Source organism: Colobus angolensis, unplaced genomic scaffold (assembly GCF_000951035.1).
Source record: "Colobus angolensis palliatus isolate OR3802 unplaced genomic scaffold, Cang.pa_1.0 Scaffold114, whole genome shotgun sequence".
NCBI classification, from domain to species: Eukaryota; Metazoa; Chordata; class Mammalia; order Primates; family Cercopithecidae; genus Colobus; species Colobus angolensis.
In genome coordinates, this window is record NW_012112475.1 from 1,801,775 (window position 1) to 1,808,619 (window position 6,845).

Below are 6,845 nucleotides of genomic sequence, written 5' to 3' on the forward strand. Positions count from 1 at the left end.
TGAATCCAGGAGGCAGAGGTTGCAGTGAGCCAAGATCGCACCAATGCACTCCAGCCTGGACAAGAAAGCCAGATTCTATCTCAAAAAAAAAGAAACTAAATAAATAAATAAATATTTAAATATTTTAAAAAACAAAAAAATTAGCCAGGTCTGGTGGCATGTGCCTGTAATCCCAGCTACTTGGGAGGCTGAGGCACAAGAATCACTTGAACACAGGAGGCAGAGGTTGCAGTGAGCCGAGATTGCGCCACTGCACTCCAGCCTAAGCGACGGAGTGAGACTGTCTCAAAAAAAGAAAAAGGAAAGAAAAGTAGAAGCAAGGCCAGACACAGTGGTTCATGTCTATAATCCCAGTGCTTTGGGAGGCTGAGGTACGAGGATCACTTGAGATCAGGAGTTTAAGACCAGGCTGGGAAACATAAGGAGACACAATCTACAAAAAAAATTTTTTAATTAGCCAGGTGTAGTGGCGTGAGCCTGTAGTCCCAGCTGGTCGGGAGACTGAGGTGGGAGGATGGCTTGAACCTAGGAGGCAGAGGCTGAAGTTGGCCATGATCTCGCTACTGTACTCCAGCCTAGGTGATGGAGACAGACCCTGTCTCTAAAAAATAAATAAAATAAAGGCCGGATGCAAGGGTTCACACATATAATCCCAATACTTTGGGAGGCTGAGGTGGGCAGAAGGCTTGAGCCCAGGAGTTTGAGACCAGACTGGGCAACATGGTGAAACCCCATCTTCACAAAAAATACAAAAATTAGCCAGGCATGGTGGCACATGCCTGTAGTCCCAACTACTAGGGAGATTGAGCTGGAAGGATTGCTTGAGCCTGGGAGGTGGAGGTTGCAGTGAGCAGAGATTTCACCACTGCACTCCGGCCTGGATAACATAGTGAGACCCAGTCTCAATAAATAAATAAATTAAATAAAAATGAAGAAAAGCAGCAGAGCAAAAGTATATAATGGCAACAAATAGACATTAATAAATTCACACATCTAGGAGAGAGGTGAACTGCATCTTTTTTTTGTTTGTTTTGACAGAGTCTCGCTCTGTTGCCCAGGCTGGAGTACAGTGGCACAATCTCAGCTCATTGCAACCTCCGCCTCCTGGGTTCAAGCGATTTCTGGCTAATTTTTGTATTTTTAGTAGAGATGAGGTTTCACCATGTTGGCCAGGCTGCTCTCAAACTCCTGACCTCAAGTGATCCACCCTCTTCGGCCTCCCAAAGTGCTGGGATTACAGGCGTGAGCCCACCACGCCTGGCCAAACTGTATCTTTTAAAAGTAATTATCAAAATATAAACTTTGGCTGAAGGAAAAGATGGGGAGAAGAAAGGAGGAGCAGGCAATGATAGAAAATTTTCCACATGCTGGGTCTATAAGGGGATCTGTCTGCTAATGGATCAATAACCCCTGTCTACAACTTTTTTTTTTAATAATCACGGTCTTTAAAAAGTGCTTCTGGGCTGGGCACAGTGGCTCACACCTGTAATCCCAGCACTTTGGGAGGCCGAGGCAGGTGGATCACGAGGCCAAGAAATTAAGACCATCCTGGCCAACATCCTCAGAGTTCAGGGGACTCCTTCCATAGGGAAGCCTTCCTAGAGTCTATCTAAGGAGGCCACCCCCACCATTGCCCAGCTCCATGGTTCTTGCTGACATTCTTTATCAGCTGACACACTCGCTTTCACTGTTTTGTGTTTTGTTTTTGTTTTTAGTGGTTTTGTTTTGTTTTGTTTTGTTTTGTTTTTTGAGATGGAGTTTTACTCTTGTTGCCCAGGCTGGAGTGCAATGGCATGATCCCGGCTCACTGCAACCTCCGCCTCCTGGGTTCAAGCAATTCTCCCTGCCTCGGCCTGCCGAGTAGGGAGGCCTATCCAGGTGTGCACCACCACACCCAGATAATTTTTGTATTTTTAGTAGAGATGGGGTTTCGCCATGTTGGCCAGGCTGGTCTCGAACTCCTGACCACAGACGATCCACCCACCTTGGCCTCCCAAAGTGCTGGGATTACAGGCATGAGCCACTGCGCCCGGCCTTGTTTTTGTTTTTGAGACAGAGTCTCGCTGTGTTGCCCAGGCTGGAATGCAGCGGCACAATCTTGGCTTACTACAACCTCCACCTCCTGGGTTCAAGCGATTCTCCTGCTTCAGCCTCCCAAGTCAGTAGAACTATGGGGATCCGCCACCATGCCCAGCTAATTTATGTATTTTGAGTAGAGACAGGGTTTCACCATGTTGGCCAGGCTGGTCTCGAACCCCTGACCTCTCGATCCACTCGCCTCAGCTCGCTGGGATCCCAAAGTGCTGGGATTACAGGCGTGAGCCACCACGCCCAGCTCGCTTTCATTCTTGTCTGTCTATCTTCTATCTCCCACTCCAGCCTGAGAGCTCTGGGATGGCAGAGATGAGCCTGTTTCCCCAGGGCTGGGTCCTGGCTTCAACAAACACTGGTCCTCTGAGGGTTTCTGTGGGCACTGCACTGAGATGTGCTGGTGATGGCACTTCATGCCAGGCATTGTTCTCTGTGCCTTATGCACACGGACTACCTACATAAGGAAGTAAATATGTCACAGAGAGGTGTGGTCGCTTGCCCAAGGTCGCTTACAGCTGGTAAGTGGTAGCACCAGATACTAACCCCAGCAATCTGGCTCCAGAACTCATGCTCTTAACCCCATTCTATGCTCCTTATAAAACGCCCAGCACAATGATACAACAGTAATTATTATTATCTTTGTTGCTGGATCAAGGAATAAATGGAAAGCCTGAAGAAATCATGCCTTGCTAAAAGAGGGACCCATCTTGCTTATCTGGAGTTACAGCTGAGGTGCTTAAGCACTTAATGGTCCTTCCAGGTAGAAGACACATGTCAGGGGGCAGGCCATGAGCCCTGCAGCCTCCTTCCAGACAGAGCTGGGAGTCAAACTGCCTTTGTGTGCTTTCAAAACCTTCTGGGGAGACTGAAAGGCACTCCTTCCTCTTTAAGAACCACTGACTTCCCTCAAAGATCTGGATTCAACCTGGACTGAAGCTAGGAAAAGGGAACTTACAGAACAGGAAGAAGGACACTGGCGTGTCCCCTCTTCCCTCCAAGGCACGCACTGACAGTGGGGGTGCCTAAGACACGGTATGGAACCCGTACTCATAATCCACCTCCTTAAAAGACTTTTGAAAGAGAAAAATTATCCTATTTTCCTTTATCCTACATCAACAAAAGGTGAATTTTCCTTTCTCCCATTTAAAGTCACAGTTGTTTTTTTAAAATGAGAAAGGGTTTTTTACATTGATATGAAAATATCTGCAAGATACATTCAGTAAAAAGAGGTAAAACTTGTTAAAATTAATTTTTTAAAAAATCAAGGAATACAGCATAGCAAGACAGCATCTCTACAAAAAATAAAAATGAAAAAAGTAGCTGGATGTGGTAGCATGCACCTGTAGTCCTAGCTACTCTGGAGGCTGAGTCAGGAGGATTGCCTGAGCCCAGGAGGTCGAGGCTTCAGTGAACTATCATCACACCACTACACTCCAGCCTGGGCCACAGAGCAAAAGCCTCTCTCTAAAAGAAATTTAAAAGAATAAAAATTTTAAAAAATAAAAAGCAAAGAGTAGAACAGTGTGGACAGTAGGCTGCCACTTCATATAAAAAAGGGAGGAAGCTGATGACTGGACACTAACATTTAAAAGAAGTAGAGAGGGCTGGGTGCAATGGCTCACACCTGTAATCCCAGCACTCTGGGAGGCCGAGACAGGTGGATCACTTGAGGTCAGGAGTTCAAGACCAGCCTGACCAACATGGTGAAACCCTGTCTCTACTTAAAATACAAAAATTAGCCAGTGGTGCGTGCCTGTAGTCCCAGCTACTCAGGAGGCTCAGACAGAAGAATCACTTGAACCTGGAAGGTAGAGGCTGCAGTGAGCCAAGATCGTGCCACTGTACTCTAGGCTTGGTGACAGAGTGAGACTCCATTTCAGGAAAAAAAAAAAAGCAGAGAGAAGTAACTAAAGGTACTTCTGTATTTCTAAAGGTCACAGGAGGCTGGGTGCAGTGGCTCACGCTTGTAATCACAACACTTTGGGAGGCAGAGGCAGAAGGATTGCTTGAAGCCAGGAGTTTAAGACCAGCCTGGGCAACATAGCAAGACCCCATCTCTACCAAAAAGTTTTTTTAAATTACCCAGGCATTGTGGGACATGCCTCTAATCCCAGTTACTCCAGAATCTGAGGCAGGAGGGTCACTTGAGCCCAGGAGTTCAAGGCTGCAGTGAGTTATGATCACGCCACTCCAGTCCAGCCTGGGCGACCAAGTGAGACACTGTCCCTAAAAAATTAAAAATAAAGATCACAGGAAACAGAAAACAGTGATCACTTAAAGGGATATACTTGGGCACATGGGTGGTGGGGGAGAAAGACATTTTCTCTGTGTATCTAAAAGGTACCATGAAAAAAAGTACCTTTTGGATTTTGAACCATTTGGGTATATTGAACTGTGTGAATATATTACCTATTCAAAACAAACACAAACACAATAAAAACGATGGCCAAAGTCAGTACTAACGGGGTCCTCCCAGACACAGTAGTGGCAATTCCTGGCTGCAAACAATGACATTGAAGACCACCGCCCAGGAACCCCCCTATCTTCAGACTAGACACAAATTGTCCCTCCTAGGTCTCACTTTACTTATTTGTAAATTGGAGATTTCTTATCTTTTCCTGCCCACGTCACAGTGTGGTTGTAAATCTAAAAAAAAAAATTCACAGGGCAGGTAAATAGGACCCTGGCATGGTCTAGTGGATATAAAGAAAGATGCCTTTAAGTATTCCTATTATTTGACCTACAGGAGTATTATCTCAGGGGAAAAATCAAGCTCTAAACAGAGAAAAGGCTTGATGCACAAAGGATCTCTTTACAACATTAAACTCAATAAAACCTACATGTCTGAAAATAGGGGAATAGCTTAGCCAGTGAAACAACTGCCTCCATTAGTAATGATTACTTGGAAGATTATGTAGCAATATGGAAAATTCCTTAGGATATTAGCATTAAGTGAAAAATAGTGTGAAATTACACATATAGTATGATTAAAGACATATGAAAACACGCATAGCCATCTGTGGTAGAGAGACTTAAGCAGCCCCCATACTGTGTGCCTCCTGGTGCTCAATCCCTCCTTTGATCCCCTCCCCTGGAGTGTGATGGGACCTGTGACTTGCTTCTAACCAACAGAATATGGCACAGGTGACAGGGTGTGCAGGACTATGTGCATGTGATTACATGATTTGTTATATAAGATTACAATACCCGGCCGGGTGCGGCGGCTCACGCCTATAATCCTAGCACTTTGGGAGGCCGAGGCGGGCGGATCACCTGAGGTCAGGAGTTCGACACCAGCCTGACCAACATGGAGAAACCCTGTCTCTACCAAAAATACAAAACATAGCTAGGCGTGGTGGCACATACCAGTAATCCCAGCTACTTGGGAGGCTGAGGCAGGAGAATCGCTTGAACCAGAGGTGGAGGTTGCGGTGAGCCAAGATCGTGCCATTTCACTCTAGCTTGGGCAACAAGAATGAAGCACCATCTCAAAAAAAAAAAAAAAAAAAGACATTGCAACACCCATCTTGCTGGAGTTTTTCTCCCTGTTGTTGGCTTGAGCCTTGCAAGCAGCTCTGCTGGTGAATCCTGCATGGCCAGGAACTGTAGGCAGCCTCTAGAAGCTGAAGGTAGCCTCCTGCCAACAGTCAGGAAGAAACAGAAGCCCTCAGTCATACAGCGGCAAGGAATTGAATTCTGCCAACAACCTGAGTGAGTTTGGAAGTGGGTCCTTCCCCAGTCAAGCCTGAGATGATTCCACAGCCCCAGCCGACAACTTTTCTTTTTTTTTAGACAGAGTCTCACTCTGTGGTCTAGACTGGAGTATAGTGGCGTGATCTTGGCTCACTGCAACCTCCGCTTCCCAGGTTCAAGCAATTCTCTTGCCTCAGCCTCCCAAGTAGCTGGAATTAAGAGGCCCGTGCCACCACGCCCAGCTAATTTTTGTATTTTTAGTAGAGACGGGGTTTCACCATGTTGGCCAGGCTGCTCTTCAACTCCTGACCTTAAGTGATCTGCCCACTTTGGCCTCTCAAAGTGCTGGGATTAGAGGTGTGAGCCATCATACCCGGCCCCAGCCAACAACTTGATTGCAGCCTTATGAGAGCCTGAACAGAGAAGCCAGCTAAGCCGTGCCCAGACTCCTGCCCCAACAGAACTGTGAGTGATAAACGTGCATTGGTTTAAGCCACTAAGATTTTGGTACAGTCACACAGCAATAGATAATAAACCATACATATGAAACTGGAAGAAAATACGTACACCACAATGCTAACAGTGGTTACATTTGGGTATTTGGACTAGGGATATTTTTAAAAATTTTCTAGATCCCAAATAGCCTCCAATATGCTTGCAATACCTACATAATGCTTGAAAGTTTTACAGGAGAAACTAGATGCAAAGATGCTGATCAGGGCTGGGCATGGTGGTTCACACCTGTAATCCCAGCACTTTGGGAGGCCGAGGCAGGAGGCACTGCTTGAGTCCAGGAGTTTGAGACCAGCCTGGGCAATGTAGCAAGACCTTGTCTCTACAATTATTATTTTTTTAATTAGCCAGACATGGTGGCATGTGCCTGTAGTTTCAGCTACTCCAGGGGCCAAGGTAGGAGGATCACTTGAGCCCAGTAGTCCCAGACGAGCCTGGACCACGTATTAGGTTGGTGCAAAAGCAATTGCGATTTCTGCCATTACTTTTTTCTTTTTTTTTTTTGAGACGGAGTCTCGCTCTGTCACCCAGGCTGGAGTGCAGTGGCC